This window comes from Lucilia cuprina, chromosome 5 (assembly GCF_022045245.1).
Source record: "Lucilia cuprina isolate Lc7/37 chromosome 5, ASM2204524v1, whole genome shotgun sequence".
Classification (NCBI taxonomy): domain Eukaryota; kingdom Metazoa; phylum Arthropoda; class Insecta; order Diptera; family Calliphoridae; genus Lucilia; species Lucilia cuprina.
Window position 1 is genome coordinate 50,579,987 of NC_060953.1, and position 23,926 is coordinate 50,603,912.

The window sequence follows — 23,926 nt, forward strand, 5'->3', positions numbered from 1 at the left end:
CGGTATACTTTAAGGTGGGTATTGGACCAATATTTTTGTATGTTACAAACATCAGCACAAACGTATAATACCCTCCCCACTATAGTGGTGTAGGGTATAAAAACACACTGCTTTTAATCGCCACCCCACCGAACCAACGCTTCCTTTGCCATCATGCCATAACCGTAACCTCGACTTTTATTCATGCTTATCAGACAGTGGCATGTAAAACGTTGGAATTTTACTTGGCAATTCACCTTTTGATCGCACTGCAAGAACCTTTAGTAAACTCTCGGTATTCTTGACTACAATTCCCTAGAGTCGCGACCTTTAAACAACAATAATAACAACAACAGTAAGTATAAAAACAATTATTTTAGATAGAATCTGACACATACATATTTACCTTTACAGACATTAGTAACTTTGACTATACAGATGTACAGTATCAAATCATGTTGAAATAGAGTTTGAAGTAACAAAAAATCTTAAATTGCTTTGTTTGCTTTTCTTAAATTAAATTTTAAATTTGTGAAACAAACAAGTTTTTTTTTTGTATTAAAGGTAATTTAAAATTTTAAGAAAAATAAGACAAATATTGTGAATTTTTTTTAGAACAATTAATGAATTAATAATGAAAGAAGTTTTAGCGAATTTATTTCTATACAAATAAGATTATTTTAGCATATTTTTCCGAAATTTTTATTTTCTGTTAAAAATTTACTAAAAAATATAACATTTCTTAACAATTCTAAAAATAGAACAATCTATCAACCTGTTTCTAAAAAATAACTTTACTACATCAACCGATAAAAATAGAAATACATACTTATAAATAATAATCAAATATTTAAATTAATTTCATGACATTACTAAAGAAAACGACTCCTTGTGAAAGGATATTCTCCATGAAAAAAGGAACAATACATATAAACTTTTATATACACTTTTTTGTCGTTGTTATTATTGCTTTTTGCATCAGGCATCTTTTGTCACGGTGCAATTTTCAAAGAACCGTTATGCAAAAACTTAATACTTGTTTTTTTATATATTTTTTTTTTTGCTTTTTTCTTGCAATTCAAATTTTGTCTTGTATTGCTTATATGCATTTATGCATATTCTGCAAATATCAATTTACACACCTACACACCTAAACAAACATACATATTTGATATTCAATCACACACACACACACACACATACCACCTTTTCTTGTGTAGAGTAAGTAAAAACCCATTTGTAAAAAGGACAATGTAAGACTAAATGTAAAAGTGTATGTCTCTGTGAATGCAGCAGTGACAGACTTTAATGCATTCATCGTTCAGATGATGCCTTTTTATGCCCTCTTTTAGTTTTTGTTGTACAATAGATTTTATTGCATTTTATTTTGCTTTTACCGTATATCGAGCAACAACAAAAACACAAAGAAAAACTTAAAATCATATAAAGCTTTTATGCAGTAAAAAGTAAGTACTTGTTGTGTACTACTCAGCAAAGATTCAATTATACCCGCCTTTTGCTGTACAAAAAAAAAAACAAGAAAAAAAATCCTTTGTACATTGATACCGCGTTCCATTTTACAACACTTTAGACACACATTCCCACAACAATCACTCACACAGTTACTGTGCAAATGAACGAAAAAGAAATTGAATTTCGTGCAAAGTTTATTTTTCCCTGTTGCAGCTGCATTTGGAAAGTAAGTGGAAGTCTTTTCAAAAGTATTGATTTTGTTTTTGTATTAAATGGGAATTAAGAAGACAAACTATATTCAGTATGTCCCTCAGCCTGTTTAAGGTTCATTGAGAAGCAGGATCAAAATTTAGTAAGTAGCAAAAAACAACAAATCAACTAACTATCTGTCTATCTATCTATCTATCTATCTATCTATCTATCTATCTATCTATCTATCTATCTATCTATCTATCTATCTATCTATCTATCTATCTATCTATCTATCTATCTATCTATCTATCTATCTATCTATCTATCTATCTATCTATCTATCTATCTATCTATCTATCTATCTATCTATCTATCTATCTATCTATCTATCTATCTATCTATCTATCTATCTATCTATCTATCTATCTATTTATCTAACTAATTAATTAACTAACTAACTAACTAACTAACTAACTAACAGTCTAGAATTTTCTGAGTTACAGTGGCTCAATTTTGGACACTTATGACAAATATATGGAGTTCTGGAGTTTGGGAATTCACGTACTTCTCGATCCTGGAAACGCGAATGAAAACGTATTTTCCTAAGATTCCCGAAAATACCACTTACTTTATACCCAACCTTGGTGAGATATCTGTGTCTAAGCTAATTTGAGGAAAGATTTGCAGATACTGAGATGACTTGAAAGCTTTCCACAGACGTTAGCTTTAAAAGTACATTAAAGAAAATGTGAATATTTTTGCTTCTATTTGTACTTGCTTCAAGTAGAGCTTTTACATAGTTGGATTTCCTTCAATTTGGGTCCTTTTCTTTTCATTTTGCACCAATAAATTATAAAATCGCTTTTTTTAAATATGTTAAAAATACGTTAATTTAAAAATTCCATTTCCCCGTTATGTAGTATTTCTTCAATCTGGTCTATTAACAAAAATTTGTCTTTACGTAACAAAATAGCCTAAAAATAACTTATTCTTGTTTTACGATTGTTAACAATAAATTAAACATAATACACAACATTTTTTACGATGTCCTTAAAGAAATGCCATCAACAAGCAAATCTTTTCTATATTAATTTTTGTCTTGGCCTTTTTGTATGTTTGGTCATCATTTTACTATAAAAAACAAAAAAGAAATATTAATAAATTTACAACATTAACACCTCATAAAATTCATAATTTCATTCGTTTTCACTTTTATTTTCATAAACACGCGTTTGTATTAATTTTTGTTTATTTTATTTGAGTTGCTGTTGTTTTTCTTTTATTTTCGTATAATTTTCCGTCTTATTTACATTTTAATTTCTGTTTGTTTTTCCTATTTTAACTTTTTTTTTTTTTTGCGTTTAAGAGTGAGAGTGTGCTTTTAAATAAATAAATAAATATTTAGGCCGTAAAAAAGAGCATCAAATTTTATAAATAGCGTTTTAGGGTTTCATTTGACTGTGTCTTTATTTAAAACGACACTCACACACTTAAGCTCACAGTCGCACAACAATAATAAATATCAAAGAGTAATAAAAAATTAATAAAGCAGCGATTAGACATAGCAAAAAAACAACCCCTCATAACACCCTTTTGATCCTTAAGGAATTTTGGTTACATGATTCAGGATACTACTATAGAAAAAGGAAGAATCCTGCTACAAAGCGGTTGTAGTTAACAAATACATGCTTTTTAATGTGAATTGTATTCTATTAGGGAGGTTTATCATTAGTAGAAAAAGTATGTATCTATACCCTATACAACTTTGGTGCGGAGTATATCATGAGTTTGAGCTGATGTTTGTAAGGCCCACATTCAAGTAGACTAATCAGCCCAATATCACTTAGAATCTAGATCGATTTAACGTTCCTCCAAAATACTACATTTCAGCCCATAATTACTCTAAATGTTCTAGTATCTGTAAAAAAAATTTAAAAACTAAAAACTAAGTTTTATAAATAACATCACACCCAATATACTTGGATCTAACTTCGACGAATGGCTGACAGTGGCAAAAAAAGTGCTTAGAGTTTCATTGTACTCTCCACCTGCTCTATATTCGTCATAATCTGCACGTCCAATTTTACTTTAATTTGCTCGAAATCCCGTATGCTCACCCTAGAAGATCGTTGGTTTACTCCCTTCATTTCCCTTCTATATAAAACTATTACGTTCGCCCTTTCTTTGTCGACTACTCACGAGTGTGTTAGTTAGTTAGTCAGTTAGTTAGTTAGTTAGTTAGTTAGTTAGTTAGTTAGTTAGTTAGTTAGTTAGTTAGTTAGTTAGTTAGTTAGTTACTTAGTTAGTTAGTTAGTTAGTTAGTCAGTTAGTCAGTTAGTTAGTTAGTTAGTTAGTTAGTTAGTTAGTTAGTTAGTTAGTTAGTTAGTTAGTTAGTTAGTTAGTTAGTTAGTTAGTTAGTTAGTTAGTTAGTTAGTTAGTAAGGTTGGTAAGTAGGTAGTTAGTTACTTAGTTACGAAATCAGTTTCTTAGTTAGTTATGTAATTATTTACTTACTTAGTTAGTTAAATAGTTAGTTGGTTGGTTAGTTAGTTAGTTAGTAAGTAAGTTAGTTGGTTGGTTAGTTAGTTAGTTAGTTAGTTAGTTAGTTAGTTAGTTAGTTGGTTTGTTAGTTAGTTAGTTAGTTAGTTAGTTAGTTAGTTAGTTAGTTAGTTAGTTAGGTAGGTAGTTAGGTAGTTAGGTAGTTAGTTAGTTAGTTAGTTAGTTAGTTAGTTAGTTAGTTAGTTAGTTAGTTAGTTAGTTAGTTAGTTAGTTAGTTAGTTAGTTAGTTAGTTAGTTAGTTAGTTAGTTAGTTAGTTAGTTAGTTAGTTAGGTAGATAGGTAGTTAGTTACTTAGTTACGTAATTAGTTACTTAGTTAATTAGTTAGTTAGTTAGTTAGTTAGTTAGTTAGTTAGTTAGTTAGTTAGTTAGGTAGTTAGTTACTTAGTTACTTAATTAGGTAGTTAGCTACTGCCCTACTATTACTTTCGATATACACTTATATGTAAGTACGTTTGTATCAAATACCCCAATGTTTAAGGGGTCCCTTTCTATTATTTTAACATTTATTACTTTTTTCTGGTTGTTGTTGTTTTATTTCCTCACTTGTTGTTCATATTGTGTTATTTGGCAGAAAGTAGGTTGATTCCTTTTTTCATTTAGATGGTTGTGGGATTTGAAAATAATTTCAAATTCAATTTTCAGCAATGGCACGCAAAGGACCCACTTAAGACTTTGGTTTTTTTTCTGTCCAACAAAAAATACCTCCCCGAAATACATACATATATACAAGAATACATACAAGACAAAAATATAAAAAAAAATTAAACCTTAAAGAGTTCTTGTAAACGAAAAATTGTGTGGTTACACACATACTCTACAATAAAAAAATAGAAACAAGAAACTTCTCAAGTAAATTTCCTTATAAATGTTATCCTTACTGTTAAGTGTAAGTATGTGTACTCATATGTAAAGAGTAAATACTGGTTGTGTGTGTGAGAGTGTGTTTTGGCAAACATGTTTCCTTACATGTACATATGTTGTGAACTTTGCTTAGTAGACTTTATCAATTCCTTTGTATTGCACCCGTATGTATTGGATTAGTTGGTTGAAAAATACTTTTTTCTAATGTTAAATATCATTTACTCGTTTTTTTACTAGGATTTTTGTTAATAAAACTTTAGAAAATCTTGTTGAAAACACTTTAGAATGGAATTTAATTAGGGTGGCCATTTTGGTAAAATAGTTTTACTAACTAAAGAATAAATTCAAATTACTATAAATAGTTATAGGACTAAAGTTAGGTTATTTAAAAACTTTACTAAAACTCTTAAGGATATGGTATAAAACGTTTGTTTTTGATATTGGTCTTCCCGTTTCTTAGCCATGTTACACATGTGTTCTTTCTACATGCCAATGTCTGTTTTAACTTTTCTTTATATAAGAAAAAATCCTAAATAATATTAAGCTTAAACAAATTTTCTCAACCGTATAATATTTAGATTATTTAAAACTTTTAAAAAGCCAATGAAACAAGAACATTGACCTCTTTGTCATGCCTGTCAGTAAGAGGGAGAAACTTTTATGCATACATACACATACATATATGTGTAAAATATTTACAGTGTCACATGAATTAAAAATTTACTTTATTTACATATGTACATAATTTTGGCATAAAAATAAATTTGTTATAAGATATTAAAATCTTAAAATATACTCTTAGGCTTAATATTAAAAATAACAAGAATTTGGACTAAATACAGGGCTTAACTTAGAAAATAAATATAAATAAATTAAATATTTAGAATTCATTAATTATATTTAAAAATTGAGATTTTCTAATTATTATATAAACGGCTCAGAATCACTTTCTATGTCAATGATTAAGTTATGTCCATTTGTTTTCTATTTAATGTGAATTTTTTTTTAACAATTGTGAATATTTTGTTTTTATTTCTTTTAATTCCCAGCGAAAACACGGAAATGATTTTCAACTAAAATATATTAAATTTTTTGTAATGTAGTATATAATGTTTCATAAATTACTTGGTAATGAGTGCTCGTTAGCAATAACATTACATTATTAACTTTGTTTGAATAGGATTTGCAGTCAATTGTCTATGGCAAAAGTCTAATTAAGAAACAATCAAGAAATAACTTGTTAATGGAGGATTGAGTAAGAGGACACCCATCGTCGATCAAAAATAAGTAGTTATTCATCCAAAAAGTAAGTACTTACACTTTGCTCTAATATTACTTGCACATTTACATACCACCTGCATTACTTAGTAAGAGTATAGTAATGCCATACAAATACTTACATTTATTCATAAATACTTTTTGGCCTTTAAAACACAATTTCGAATGTTGTTTTTTTACAAAAACGAAAAAAAAACTGTCAAAACAAATAAAAGACAAAGTGACAATTATTGTAAGTACTTACCTAACTACCTACTTCTAAGCGAGAGTGATAAGATATTGCTTTCAATGTCATAACTATGTTAAAACAATGTCTTAGAATGTCATTATAGAATTTTTCTTTTCAGTGTAAGTTTTTACTGGTTTCATTCATTAGTAAGAAACTTTTTATGAATTTTGCACACCTAAACAAAAAAGTGTAAATCAGTGATAAAACAAAAAATCACCAAAGACCGGTACTTCGCTATTTCATAGTTTTCAATATCCAAACTTTGTAATATCAGTGCATACCTCTCAGCTACTAAATGGTGAACCACGGGGCTGCACACAAGATCTTCAAATAGGTTGCAGTGCTATTTGACCCTTCAATTCAATATCAGTTTTTTCTCCACTTTCTACCCTTATACCTGCTAAATTAGATGTTATATTAGAACGTCTTTCGGTCATTTACAGAACATGTCCTCAATATATACTGGGCATAGAGGACATCAAATATTACCGATTGTGTTCTTAGTCGAAACATATATTTTTAAGAATATTTGAAACACTGATCCCAGATAAAAGAGCGTGATCATGCGCAAATTTGGGGTAAACTCCAGCGGGAGTCAGCTAATATTAAACGAATTGCTTTAAATAAATCTCTACAGCATGCGGAGAGGATGGTGAAACAATTCAACTTTCATTGCCAAATAGTCGTCGAAATTAGATTCAAATATCCGTAAGGAAAAATCTATAAAACTAAGTTTTTGGATATAATACAATAATTTCTTTCACATATCGCTATTACTAAAGTTTTTCCATCCATATTACACCTAGAAAGGATATACAGATTTAATTTGTGGATGCTTTTCTCGAATCTTTGATTCACTCATACCTAAAACAGAAATCTCTTGATGAATAATTTTATTCATTAAGAACTTTAGATTATTTTATACGGCTGTACGAAAAAAATCGTAATACTTATGAAAATTTCTTGAATAACATGAAATTGCTTCTTTTGTGTTATGAAAATAATTCATAAATTTTATTAAACTTTATTTTATCCAATTTCGCTCATATTTTAAAGAAATGAGTTTTATAATTTCGTTAAATTAGAAAAGGATTTGATTTCATATTATACACGAATTTTTCATAAATTTTACGAAAATGGAATTTTTTCCTCATGTTTAATTTTTAGTTTACAAATTTTCGTTGAATTTTATATGTTTTTATAGAAAATTTAACTCCTTATTAATATTATAATAATATTGCTGTTTTCTTTTGCAATTTTCACAGTGAACGCTTTACAATCTTTGCATTAAGCTTCTTTATATGTAAAAAATAATGTCAAATATCATTTATAGAAAAATAATCAATACAATATGTTGCACAAAATTGCATTCTAACAATATTAACAATTTTATGACCATTTCTTTGCATACATTTGTTCATGTAATAAAATCCAATTTGAAAAAGGGGAAGACTAGACTGGAACCAATAACAACAAACAGGAAATATTATATACGTACATATAAACAAATATTTCTATATGGGAATGTGTATTTCTACTAGTGTTATGTATGTGTGTGATGGTGTATGCATTAGGGATTATTATCTTAATATTGTATGATCTGTTTACTCTTTGGTTAAAAGTAGCAACCCTCGAAAAAATTGCATATTGTTAAATCGTGAAGGGTCGGTCGGTCCATTATTAAAAGAACTGTCTGTCTAATGTTGTATAGCTACCAGCTATGTTGTGTGCTAGTTTGTTTATCTGTCTGTGCGGTCTGTTGACTTGTTTTCGTTTTTTTTTGTCCATTTGTTTTTCTATTGTTTATATTTGCTGTCAGAGTGTTTTACCACCCTTGACCTCTTTGTTATATTGTGCAATTTTGTTTATGTTGTTGTTGTTGTTGCTTTTATTGTTTTTATTATCCTGACAGTTTTGTCAATAACAATATTTATTCAATAATTGTTTTTACAACAATTCAATAGTTGTACCCCTTATTATTTTCTGCAGTTTGCTATTGTTTTTGTATTTAAGATTTTTAATCCAGCAATTAGACAATATGTGAATATTTTCATATGACTTTGTATGTGTGGCATAAGATAATTGGAATTTATTTTTATGGCAAACAATGTACAGAATGTGCGTAAGGTTGGGTCAGCATTAAATGAAAAATATTTTATGTAGAAACTTCGCCATGCACTTTGAACTTCGCCATAAATAACAATTTTATACTTTTGAGGAATTTTCTATTTCTTAAAAAAAATTTCTATTAATTTTCTTTGTCTAAAAAAAATTTTCTATTATATTAAATTTAAAAAAAAACATTTTCTATTAATTTTCTTTTAAGATTTTCTATAAATTTTCTTTTTATAGAAGATTTTCTATGAATTTTCGTTTTATAGAAGATTTTTCAAGAATTTTCTTTTTTGAAAATTTTCAATGATTTTTCTTTTATCAAAATTTTTTTTTTTAAGAATTTTCCCTTTCCGGAAAATTTTCTTTTTATAGCAAATTTTCGTAGAATTTTCTTTTAAAAGAAAATTGTCTAGAAATTTATTCTTATAAAAAATGACAAAAAATATTGTTTTTATATAATTTTTTTTGATAAATTTTCTTCTTATAGAAAACTTTCTATGAATTTTCTTTTTATAAAAGATTTTCTTTTTGAAAAAGTTTTTCTATGAATTTTCTTTTTGAAAATGTACTTTTAAAGAAAAGTTTCTTCTATGAAAGTTGTCACAGAATTTTCATTTTAAAGAAAATTGTCAGATAATTTTTTTTATAAAAAATGTTGAGAAATATTCTTTTTATAAAAAATTTTCGAAAATTTTTAATATTTAAAAAGTTTCGAAAAGTCTTCTTTTTATAGACAACTTAGTAGGAATTATCTTATATTAGAAAATTTTCGAGGAATTTTGTTATAGAAATTTTTGATGCACATATTTTCTTTTTAAAGAAAATTAGAATATTCCTTTTATAGGAAAAGAATATTCCTTTTATAGGAAATTTTCCGAGAATTTTTTATAGAAAACACTCAAGGAAAATTATTGAGAAATTTACTTTTATAAAAAATTTAAAAAATTTATAAAAATATGTTGAGAAATATTTCTTTTTTTTTAATTTTTGAGAAGTTTTAATTTTTAAAAAGTTTCGAAAAATCTTCGTTTTATAGACAATTCAGTTGGAATTATCTTCTTATAGAAAATGTTCAATAAATATTCTTTTAAAGAAAATTTTTGAGAAATATATTTTTTATAGAAATTTTCGATTAATTTTCTTTTTAAGGAATATTTTGAAGAAATATTTCTTTAATAGGAAATTTTCGGAATTTTTTTTATAGAAAACACTCGTGGAAAATTATTGAGAAATTTACTTTTATAAAAAATTTTAAAAAATCTTCTTTTTATATAAAATTTTTCGATGAATTTTCTTTTTAAAGAACATTTTTAATAAATTGTCCTTTTAAAGGAAAATTTTGATGAATTTTCCTTTTAAAGAAAATTTTTGATGAATTTTTTTATTAAAAATGTTCGATTAATTAGCTTTTAATGAAAAATGTTTAATACATTTTTTTATAGAAAGATTTTGAAGAATTTTCTTTTTATAGACAATTTTGGAAGGATTTTCGTTTATAGAAAATTTTGGGAAGAATTTTCCTTTACACAAAATTTTTAATAATTTTCTTTATATAAAAAATTGTGAATAAATTCTATGAATTTATCTTTTTATTAGAAATTTTAAATTGAAAATTTTCCATGAATTTTCTTTAATAAATTTTTTGTATAATGAAGATTTTTTTTATAAAAAAGTTTTCAGTAATTTTGTTTGTAAATAATGTTAAAGAAATGTTTCTTTTATAAAAAATGGTCCATTAATTTTTCATTCATAGAACATTTTTAAGTAAGATGCTATAGAAAATGTTTCATAATTTTCTTTTTTTAAAGAAAATTATTGAAAAATTTGTTAGTTTTTGTTCACATTTTTCATTTTTTACAAAACCATCATCATTAGGTTACTTTTCATTTATAATTTACTTATCATCTAAACACTCATACAACACTCTCTTTGAAAGTTACTGCATAAAACCTTAAACAAATATCTTACTAATACCCTGCTTAGACTGGAACAATAGAGACACACAACACACACACACAATTTTTGTATTGTGCTGTTACTGTATTCGGTATGGTTTTTATATAGACAATAACCACATCAGACATTATTTGTTTAAGTATTTGCCGGATTTAATTGTCTGGGCGGAGGAGGAGAAGGATGATGATATTGTTTGTCTATCTGTTTGTTTATATTTTAACTGTGTTATTAAATACTATATAGACAACAAAACAGTGAGACAGTGTGAGCGTGTGTCTAACATTATGCAATTGTTTAATCCATTCCATTAATTATTTTGGTCGAACAATTTGCTAACTTATGGATAGAAAATTTTTTAAACAAAACACAGAAGGTTTCCAATTACTATGCGGTGAATTATTTATTATTTTTTCTTTTGTGTTTTGTCAAGGCTGAAAAAGGATCAATTTAATGGAAATTGTGAGGATTATGTGTTGATCTTAAGTACGGTATTAATTTGTAGGTAAATGGGCAGCTAAAGTTAAAGTAAAAAGTAAAGCATATTACAAATGGTGAAATTTTAGATTTTGTAATAGAAAAATACAAAATATTATCTTGAATATACATTTTTTTATAGAAAATTAATTAAAAATTTTTATTAAATTTAAAAAATATCTTTTCAATAGAAAATTCTTCAAAAATGTCCTTAAATTAAAAAATTTTCGAAAATTGTCTTTAAATAGTAAAATTTAATAAAAAATTTATGTAGAGAAATCTTAAAAAAATTTCATAGAAAATAATCTTGAAATAGAAAATTGTTTAAAAATGTTTTCTAAATAAAAAAATGTATAGAAAATTGTTGTTAAATAGAAAAAAAAATAAATTTATCAAAAATCTCTTAAAATAGGAAATTCATAAAAAAATTTTCTTTAAATTATTGAACAAAATTTTTCTTTATGTAGGATTTGCATTTTTTTTTAAATTATGAATTCATGAACAATTGTCTTTAAATGGAAAATTTATTGATATTTTTCTGTAAAATAAAAACTTTATAAAAAAATATTTCTTTAATTAAAATATTCATCAAAATACAAAATTGATCATCAAAAGCTTTCCTTCATAAAAAATTCATCGAATTTATTTTCTTTAAATAGTCAATTTATCAAAAATTTTCTTTTTAAATAAATTACAAAATTATTAAAAATTTTCTTTGAACAAAATCTTCAAAATTTGCATCGTAAATTTTCTTTTCTTGAATAGAAAATTCAACGGAAATTTTTTTTAAAATTTAAAATTTATAGGAAATTGAGAATCAAAAATTTACCTTTACATTCAATTCATCAAAAACATTTTCTTTAAATAAAATAATTATAAAAGATTTTCTTTAAAAATAAAATACAAAATTATCGAAAATATTCTTTAAATAGAATAATCGAAATTGTTCTTTAAATAAAGAATGCATCAACAATATTCATTTAATAGAAAAATTCTTCATAAATTTGCTTTAAAAAGAAAATTCACCAAAAATATTATTTAAATAGAAAATTCTGCGAATTTTTTTAAATAGAAAATTATTCAAAAAATTTTTCTTAAATAGAAAATTATTCAAAAAAAATCTTTAAATAGAAAATTATTCAAAAAAATTTCTTTAAATAGAAAATTATTCAAAAAATTTTCTTTAAATAAAAAAATTAAAAAGAAAAAATTAATTGAATTTTTTTTTACACATTTTCTTTAAATTAAATTTTTTTTCTATTATAAAATAGAAAATTATTAAAAAAATTTTCTTTAAATAGAATATTATTCAAAAAAAAATTCCTTAAATAGAAAATTATTTCTATAAATAAAAAATTTATAGTAAATTTTCTATAAATAGAAAATTCTTAGTAAATTTTCTATAAATAGAAAATTTTTAGTAAATTTTCTATAAATAAAAAATTTTTAGTAAATTTTCTTTAAATGAACAATAGAATAGAAAATTTATCAAAAATGTTAATTACATTTTTTTATATAGAAAATTCTTCGAAAATACTCTTTAAATAGAAAATTCACTAAATAGGTTATTTAAGGAAAGTTTTCTTTCAAAAGAAAATTCATAAAAAATACTTATTAAATAGAATATTCATAAAAATTTTCTTCCAATAGAAAATTCATGGAAATTTAGGAAATTTATTAAAGTTTTCATTAAATCATATACTTTTTAATATAAAATTATTTGAAAATTCTCTTTACATAAAAAATTTGCTTTAAATTATCTTCATTTTCTATAAATTTTTAACATTTTTCTCAAAAATATATATATTTAGTATTCAAGTCGGTGTTGCATACCCTATGCAATTCTAATGTAATTATTATAATAACTACTACTGGGCTTTAAACAAAAACAACACAAATAACAAATAAACTTTTTAACAAAGCCTATAAAATTATTAGAATTAACGGTTTTTTTATGAAATAATATGAAATTCATAATTCTGGCATATATGATCCATAGACTTTTAGGCAAATCTACAAATATTCACTGTATATACACATATATGGGTATGTAAATAAACACAAGCATTTGTAAAATATACATGCAAATATTTTAAAATTACCCTGTACAAGTAACCACTTTTGGAAATAGAGATACTTTGAGATGGCCAGAATAACAATGAGTCTGAAATGGGTAACCTAAAGTAATTATAAAAATTTGAATTTTAAAAGTTTTTATATGTAAAAGATAAGAGTCAATAGTCGTAATATTTGCAATTTTACATTTCCAAAAATTAATTTTATATTGCAGCCCACTCATTAAAAAAAGTGGTAATATTTTGTCCCAAACTAAAGGTTTCTTAACTCTCATATTCCTGTACAATATTTTTTTCTATTTAACTAAAACTATAGTTTATTTAAACAATGCCATTACTTTTTTTTCCTTTGGTTTGTAAAATTTACTATGTATAAGTGTGAATGTGGCTGAAAATATTTTTCACAGGAAAAATTAAAACAAAAAAAAAAAAACAAAAACAATAAAAAAAAACTCTGGTAACTGTTGGCGTCTCTAAACGATTAGTTTTACGCCCTCTATGGACTGTGCAACAGCAATAGCAGCAGCAGTAACAACTACTACTGTTATTATAGTTGGCGGCAAATGAAAAGTTTATAATTCTTTTTCTGTTTTCATATGCTATTGTCGTTGTTAAAGTTGTTATATATGTATAGTTTATTTAAAGGCTGATAAAAATAGAGGCAATATCATGCAAACTCATGCACTTTACTAAAAAGCATTTTGTAATTACAACAAAAACACATTTTAAAATATATGACTATTAAAATAGCAGGAGAATAAAATAAATGAAAAAAAGGAGCAAAATAAAAAAGTACAAAAAAAAAACAGTGAAACTGTAAGAACAAAAAATCGAAACACATGAATTTAGAGTTGCCCTCGAAACAAAAGTTTTGCACAAAGACCAAATTGAGTAAAGTTTTATAACTAAAATATTATGAATGAGTTAAAGTAACACGTTACAGTGGGACATTCTGCTCCAAACTAGAACTGAACTAGAACTGAACTAGAACTGAACTAGAACTGAACTAGAACTGAACTAGAACTGAACTAGAACTGAACTAGAACTGAACTAGAACTGAACTAGAACTGAACTAGAACTGAACTAGAACTGAACTAGAACTGAACTAGAACTGAACTAGAACTGAACTAGAACTGAACTAGAACTGAACTAGAACTGAACTAGAACTGAACTAGAACTGATCTAGAACTGAACTAGAACTAAATATACTAAATATTAAAACTATGTCCCTATTGCTATTTTTCCTTTAACGATTCAGTTGCCACTGTATGTATGTGCATTGTACAATAACATCCATTTTAGAAATGGCGAAGGTAACAATTGCATTTTATTTATTATTATTTTTTGCTGAGTAAATAATTTGTAGCAAAAGTTTTATTTAAAACAAATACAAAAAACATAGCATATAGAAACCCTTTTAATTTATTAATTTTGTTCATTTGTTCATTTGTGTACTTTTTCTCTTTCTACATTTTCACTTTTAAACAATTCCATTTGAGTTGATTTTCGATATACAAAATGGTTTATTAACATGCAACAAACATTATAAAATTGTAAATCCATATTTTTGTTCAGTTTTTGGTTGATGGTACGTAATTCTCGTGCTGCACAGCTACATAATAATATGTCATGTTCCATGACAAAGGTGAGTAGAGTGTTTTTGAAAAATATATTTCTTTATTTTATTTAAAAGTTAAACTAAATAAATATGTTGTAGATGATTTGCGTAGCACAGTAGAATGTTTTGAAAATTTAGCAAAAAATCCAAAATCTTCTCTTTAGGAACTTACATAGGCACGACTATAGTTCAGTCTCTACCACTTTAGTGAATATATTCTCTTCATTGTATAAATTAAGTTTATATATTTTTTTTGTTACAGATCCCTTTATGAAATTAAAATTACACCCAACTTACTATACAATTAAAAAAAATCATACAACTTACTACATGTTGCTAGTTGGCATTTTGGAAATGCGTAAATGTATACTTTCCTGCGTATTACATGGCTCGTTGAATTTTTTTCTCTCAGCTACTGTTCCGGATGTCTTGTAGAAAATTGAAATAAAACAATGACAAAGAAACCTAAGTATGAAGTCAAGAAAACAAACAATTTGAAAGCAGAGAAAAAAATGTCTTGTCATTTTACACAAAACAAGCAGCATGTATGTGGTAGAGTGGGAGGGAAACCGACTGTGGCATATAACAAGTCATAGGAAATATTTTAATAAATTTTATAAAAGGAAACAAATCATAAATCCCTCGTTTTAAAAGGTGATATGATTTGTTTCTGTTGCTTTTCTCCCTCTTAAGAGCATTGTCAAGTCTGCTGTCACGTGCGTTACTTACAGTTGTTATTTTTTTACTTTGACATTATTGTGTTGCTATTTCACTTGTAATGTTGCAGCTATTTTATGGTGCTAAGAACTTTCTAAATAGCAAAAAATTGTAGCGCAATCTTAAACTTTCCAAATATTGTTATGAAAATATAAGCACATAAAATTTCGTGTTTACTTTTTTTTCTTTTACTCAGTAGCAGCATAATAAATTTTACTTATCATTATTTGATTAAATAAGTAATGCTTAAGTACTGTCAAAGATTTAAAAATAAAACCACCTACAGAAAAATACTAAATTATTTCTTAAAACCTGTTGCTGCTAATTTAAAAAGTGTGTCAGGATTTGTTTTTTTTTATTGTTGTTTTTGCGTCTTTAGTCAAAAACATTTTAATAAAATTATTTATAAGATTTTTTTTTTCCTTTTACATAATTATTATTTTTATAACAAAATAACACGATATTTGTCAACCCTACCTGCGATAAGGGACAATGACATTTTACAAAGAAATTTGAATTTGAAACGGTTAAGTGTTGAACCTACGTAATGATTTAAAAGAAAATCATGGAATTACATTGACTTTTATGACACTTTTAATTTCTAGTTAAATTCTAGTTCAGTTCTAATTCAGTTCAGTTCTATTACAGTTCTAGTTCAGTTCAAGTTCAATTCTACTTCAGTTCTAGTTCAGTTCTAGTTTAGTGCTAGTTCAGTCCTAGTTCAGTTCTAGTTCAGTTCTAGTTCTGTTCTAGTTCAGTTCTACTTCAGTTCTAGTTTAGTTCTAGTTCAGTTTTAGTTCAGTTCTAGTTCAGTTCTAGTTCAGTTCTAGTTCAGTTCTAGTTCAGTTCTAGTTCAGTTCTAGTTCAGTTCTAGTTCAGTTCTAGTTCAGTTCTAGTTCAGTTCTAGTTCAGTTCTAGTTCAGTTCTAGTTCAGTTCTAGTTCAGTTCTAGTTCAGTTCTAGTTCAGTTCTAGTGCAGGTCTAGTTCAGTTCTAATTCAGTTCTAGTTCAATTAAAAGTATTTTTTTATCAGCAGTTTTCAGTGCAAAATTTACTTTCTTAAATTTATTTCACATTTATTAAATATTTTTTTGAGAATATTTCCGGATCAAATAAACGAATTTTTTAAACAAATAAATTTTTAATAAAATTATTTAAATTCCCTTAAAAAAATTAAAATACTAAATTTCATTCTAGTTAATTAAAGCAAAGCTACCGCTTAATAAAAAAATTTTCCCCTTAAAAAGAGTAGCATAAAAAGTAAAAGAATTTCAATATTTTCTTTATCTTTTGGCTGCATTTAATAAAACAAAAACTTTTCCAAAAACACGGAGAGACGTTAAAAATTGTACGCTAATTGGATTTTTAAACTTTTCATACTTATTTTATATTTTTTTCTTATTTTTCTGTTACTTTTACTAAAACAATAAAATAGAAATAACAAAGTCAAAAATTCGTCTAAAACTTTTTTGTTAAACCCAAAACACACATCCATATAACAAACCTTTTTAGAGAAAAAAAACGAACTTAAAAAGGCAAAAAAGTTTAATTATTTGTTTAGTCTATTTAATAAGAAGCAAAAAATAAAATTCCAAAAAAATATGTATATATATGTATGGAAACAAGAGCAACTTTTTTTGTTGCTGTTGTTGTGGATATTTGTTAAAGGAAAATATTTTTGTTGCTGTTGTTGTTCTTGCTATTTGGATTTTGCTAAAGGTTAGTGCAGAAGATGCTTAACCTAAAAACAAAACAGCAACAACAAAAACAACAAAATATTTTATAAACTAATGTTAACAAATTGTAAATTTAATGTTTTTTCTTGTTCTTTTCGTAGAAGGTTAAATGCTAAAGGAAACTTAAGAAAACGAGGCCTATTATCCTTTTAAAGTTATACATTTTGTTTGCTTTTGTTGTACGCTGTACATGAGATGCCAGTTGGATATTTGTTGTTGTTGTTATTATTGTTTAAATAAAAATAAGAATACCATTTTGAGCCATTTAGACTTTAAGGGGTGCTCTATTCGAAAATTAGCCAAACAATACACAATAAAGCTTTATAGAACTTTTAACTATTTATGACTGCATATTTATGAAAACTATTTAACATAGTTTTTGTAAAAAAGCTTAAAATATGTTTATGGAAATGCTCTATAGAAAAACGTTTGTATGGAAATGTTTCTTTAAAAAGAACTTCTTAAAAAAGCTTATTTTATAAAAAGCCAAAAAAACAATTTTCTTTAAAAACGTCTTCTAATGAAAGCTACTTAGTAGAGCGTTCCATCGCCGCTTTTAACAACTTTTTTCTCAGACCTTTGCTGAAAAAGTTTCTACAAAAGACAGCTTTAAAAAAACACTTTTATTAAAATTACTTGTATTGAAATCTCTTTAAATATGAAATAACATTAAAATGTAAACTTTTTAATAAATAAACTTTTTATTAAAAAGTACTTTATTTATGAGAAACATCTGTAAAAAGAAGTTTCATAAAAGGCCGCTTAAATATTCTTTAGCTTAAAAGATTTTTTTTATAAAAATGCTCTTTCTTTAATAAAGCTTTTTCGAGGAAGCTTCAAGAAAGCTCTTTTAAGGATTTTTATAAGAAAGCTCCTTAAATAGCTTATACAAATACCCGTTTTGTAGAACATGTTCAATTAAAAAGAGCTTTTATTCTGCTTTTCAAACGAGCTTTTACTTTTATAAAATGTACTTCTATTGAAATACCTTTAAATATGAAATAAAAAAAAATATTTTTAGCTCTTTAATAAAAGTAAGAGGCAGATTTATATAATACTCCTTTCATAAAAATTAATAAAAAGCTAATTTAAAAGAGCTTTTGCCCAAAAGCATTTCTAAAAGATTTAATTTAATTTACTTATGAAATAATTCGAAATTTAAAAAAGTTTATAAAAATGCTCTTTGGAATGAGCTTTAAAAATGATTTTTCGAAGGAGTTTTAAAAACGCTCTTTGAATAATGAAAGCTTTTTGAAAAGATTTAAAAAAAGCTCCTTGAATGGCTTTTTATACAAAGACTTTATAAGAATATAGTTCATCAAAAAGAGCTTTTATGCTGTAATTTGATCGAGCTTTTACCTTTTTAGTTTGCAATAGATTTAAAAAACTTATGAACTAAAATATCTTAAAAATACTGTAAAACTGAAATAGCTAATTAAGAAGAGCTTTTACGCTGTAATTTATAAAAAAGAAATTCTATCATGAAGCTCTGTTAAAAAGCCTTTAATAAATAAGTTGCTTAACTAAAAAAGTACATTGATTAAAAGCTTTTTTGATTATTAATACAAATATAATATAACAAACATTTTACTTAAAAAATCCTTTTACAAAAAGCTCTTTTGTTAAAAATATATATTACAGAAAAGTGAAAAAAATTAAAAAAAGAGCTTTCAAACTTAAAAGAATAGTTTTTTAACTAAAAAAGTTATTCATTAAAGACTTCATGTAACTAAGACAAGAAAATTTCTTCATATAATATGAGCTTTTACTCTTTACAATTAATTTTATAAAAAGCTCTTTTATTAAATATATAATTATATAGAAAATTAAATTAAATTAATAATTAAAAAGCGTTTTTTTAAATAATTTATTGATAAGAAATTTGTAAAAAAAACTTTTTAATGAAAGTGATTTCATGAAGACAGCTTTTACATCTAATTTAGAAAAGCTTATACTGTTTAAAATGTTATTTGATTTATAATTTAAGAACAAATTTTTATTAAAAATAGATTTTTATAGAAAATCTTTTTAATTATAGAAAATATCTTGAATGTATTAACTTGTTAGCCAAAAAGAGAATATTGTAGAAAATCTCCTCATATAATAAGAGCTTTTACTCTTTACTTTAAATTTCAGCTCATTATGCAAACTTAAAAGAAATTAAAAATATTTAATAACAAGTAGGAAAGTATAGTCGGGCATGGCCGACCATATAATACCCTACACCATGAGTATATTTTTAAAATTTTTACGTTTTATAAAATTTATATTTTTTGTAAAGAAACTTTTATGTTGAATATTACCATAATTCCAAAATATTTAAGCCATTTATTGATAAAAAAAACTAAAATTTCTAAAAAGGGCTTCATATAGGTCAAATATGGGCCGATCCTCGGTAAATTTGGAAAAAGGATATATTTCTAAATAACAGTTAGTTTTGTTGAGTTTCATTGCGATACAAATGGTTACAAGTCAATTTTAAACGTTTAAGTCATTTTTTGAAGGGGGGTTTGTATGGGGGCTAGGGTCAAATATAGGCCGATCCTTACGAAAATCTGCAGTATCATTTATACTTATATAAAACTTATTTGTGCCAATTTTTAGAGAGATAGCGGAATATTTGACGTAATTATAGCATAAAAAGTTCAAATCGGGAGGTACGGTTGTATGGGGGCTAGGTGAAATAATGGACCGATTTCAACCATTTTCAATAGGCTTCGTCCTTGTGCCAAAAAACATGCTTGGTCCAAATTTCATCAAATTATCTTGAAAATTGCGGCCTGTACCTTGCGCACAAGGTTTACATGGAAGCCAGCCAGCCGGACAGACGGACGGACATGTCTTAATCGACTCAAAAAATGATTCTGAATCGATCGGTATACTTTAAGGTGGGTATTGGACCATTATTTTATATGTATATATATGTTACAAACATCAGCACAAACGTATAATACCCTCCCCACTATAGTGGTGTAGGGTATAAAAAAAATACCTTTTGTAGAATATTTCTTCAAATAAAAAAGCTTTTTTCTTTACTTTATAATTTTTCAATTAAAAGTCTTATTAATTAAAAAGCTTTTTTAAATAGCTTTTTATTAAACATATATTAAAAAAATTTAAAAATACATTTTAAATAAAAGAAATTTTTTAGAAAAAGGATTTTACATCTAATTTAAAAAAGCTTTTACTGTTTAATAATAGTTTTTATAAAATGCTAATTAATTTATAATTAAAAAAAAACTTAAAACATATTTTTATAGAAAATATCTTAAATCAAAATAAGCTTTAAAAAAACTTTATCAAAAATTATTTTTCTTTATATTATAAAAAAAGCTTTCTGAAACATCCTTAAGTGCAAAGAAAGAATTAAATAAGCAAAAACTTTATAGGTCATTTCATGTTAACAATGTTTTTTGTTTTTGTAATTCTATTTTTGTATATGTTTATAAATATATTTAAGCAAAACATAACAAATATTTAGGAAATTCTTATTGTTTTCTTTATTTTTTATTTTAGTTTTTGTAGTTATTTTAAGACATTTCCAAACAAAATAAGAAAACAAAGTAGGAAAAAAAATAAATCTTATTAAAGATTTGTTTTCTTAACTAATTCCATTTCATTGTTGTTTTGGTTTCCTTCACCAATTTCTGTTTTTCTTATACTTTTTCTTAAACTGTTTTTTTTTTTTTTTTTTGCTTCTGACTCTTTGTGTGGCAACAATTAACAAGAATTGCCTCAAATTAAAAATGAGAAGAAGTAGAAAAAAAAAGCAAAAATAATTTTTTGGTAAAAGTTTAATCGTGATAAGTGTTAAGTTGAAGTGTGTTTAAGTGAAAGTGGAAATGGTAGAGTGTAAGTGTTATTTGCAGATTGTATTTTTGTTGAAATGTGATTTTTGTTTTGTGTATTTTATCGTGTTTTTTTTTCGTCTTCTGTTTCATCACGATTAAACTTTAATCAACAGCTAATTTTAATTTAATTGTTTAGTTTATTTGTTTTTTTTTTGTCTTTATTTTGTGACGCCTTTTTATATTTGTTTGTTAAGAGGCTTTAATCGAAAATTAATTTTTGTTATTAAGGCAATTAATGTCTGTGTAGAAAAATTACTCTAAATTGAATAAAAAAAGAACAGAAAAACTTACCTTGAAATTTGTTTCATTTAATTAGAAATGTCTGCAAATAAAAAAGGAAATTAAATAATTAAATTTTAGACCTTTTTGTTAAATAAATTTGCAAAGTAATTATGAAAATTAAATTAATAATAAAATGAATAGAAAAACTTAATATGAAATAAAATATTCCATAAAAAACAAAGTTTTTCAAGTAAAACAATATTTTAAAATAAATATTTTTCTAAGATTTTTTTTTAATTAAAAATGTTTTATTCTTTCAGAAAGAAGATTTTACTTTCTAAAAGAATATAATTCTATGACAAAAGCTTTTTCAATACTATGAAAATTCTTTTCTTTTTTTTCATTGAGAAGCTTTTTTGAAAATAAGATTTTTCTATAAAAATATTTCCATCACAAAGATTATTACAAGTTCCTTTTAAACTTTCTCTCTCTATTTCATTTTTGAAGGAAAAAGCTCTTTTATAAAGAAGTAAATTAAAGAAAAGAAGATTAAAGAAGACGAAAAAGCTTATTTTTTTAAAAGAAACAAATATTCTAAAAATAGTGTCTTATGAAAGATTCAACTTAAAAAAGTTTTATTTCTGTAACCCAATGCGGCAATAAACTTTTACCACAGAAAAAGTTTATTTTAGGAAAAAGCTTTCTCTAAAGAAAAAAAGTTTATTTTTGAAAGAAACTCTTTCTTTAAAAAAAAATCATTATAGAAAATATATTACTTTTGGAATAAACTTTTTTTTAATAAAAATAGAAGCTTTTACTGTTATAAAAATATTAAGAGATTTAGCTTTAGAAAAGTTTCTAGACCCTACCTTTGTAGCAGAATGTTCTGAAAAGGCTTTGCTATGGAAAAGCTTATTTTAGGAAAAAGCTATTACTATAAAAAAAACAAATTGCTAAAAGCTTAATTAGAAATCTTTTTTTTTAATTTTTTGGCAAAAAAAAAAATAAAGCTTTTCTTATTGCTATCATTTGGAGGCGTAAAAGCTGTAAATTGGACGAGCTTTAACTCTTTAATCGATAATAGATTTTTTGAAAAGTTATTTAATTCAAAAAGCATTAATAAAAAGCCATTTAATTCTAAAAGCTTTTCAAAAAGCACTTTCTTTCATTGAAAAAAGTTTTTTTTTAAGAAGCTCTTTAATTAAAAGGAGCTTTTAATAGAAAATTCGTTAAACTAAAAAAGTTAATAGTAAAAGCTTTTAGTCCTTAATTTAAAAATTATTTTACTTCTAATTTCTTAAAAATGCATTTAATAAAATGAACCTTTTTATAAAACAGAAATTGTTTTTTACAAAAGTAAGCTATTTTAAAAAATAAGTTTTTGTTATGAAAAAAGTTTTCTTTCATAAAAAGTACACTAGAGCTTTTATTTCATATGTAAACAATAATTTAATTTTTCTTCTCTTTTAAAATTATCTACACTTTAAAACATTAATTTAAATGAAAATTATTATAATTGAAATTAAAAACATTTTAAAACCAAGCAAAACAAAAAAGGATATTAAAAGCACACAGATTTTTGATAAAAATCTATCTATAAGCCTTTCAACCTGCAATTGTTTAAAATCTTTATGGAGTATTAATTTGAGATTTACGAAAAGCATCTCTCGCACTAAAGTGCACAACTGAAAACGTTTAACAAAAGTACAAAGAGATTATAACATTTAAATGGCATTACAACTATACATGCATACATATACGCACACACATACCCATTAAAGCTCACAATAACACCGATAGACACATTAAACAAAATCAGCTAAAAGGTATAATAAATGGGGAAAAACAAATAAACAGACGGTGTAGAGAGCTTAAACTGTACAAATATTATTCATAATATTTCCAATAACAGCAACAACAATAATAACAGAGTTCAAGAGGATCTGGGGAAATACATTCATATACATTCATATAAATACAAATATATTTATTTATATATTTGTGTGCATACAAAAGCAATAAGCCATATCCGATTTAACGTCTCATTTGCTAAAGTCAATGAACAAAGTAATAAAGTTTTAATAAAAGTGAAAAACAATAGTAGCAATATTTGTTCAATTTTTTTTTTTAACTTTTTTTGGTATTTCATATTTTCATATGACTGACTTTACTGATGACTGTATAACTTGCCTGCAAAATATTTTGTTGGATTTTATAAAATCAACAGTTTTTTTTGTAAGTTATTCTTCAATGTAGTTACTGTTACTGCTCTGATGCCAAAATAAGCCACTGAACATAATCTTTAACTCATTTCCTTTTGTCTTTTGGTGCTAAATACTTTAAAAGTTTTATTTATTTTTTTGTCATTGTCTTTATTACATAGATCGCTACTAAAGTTGTAAAATTTAAAGCCATGGATTTTTAAATATATGTTGTGGATCTCCAGAGTTATGTTTTGAAGTTAAATGATAATTTTGTGACAAAAGATTATCTGCTGGGAATCAGTTTGAACTTATTGTAGTATAGTCTATAGTCTAGTGGATAGTCTAGTCTATAGTCTAGTCTATAGTCTAGTCTATAGTCTAGTCTA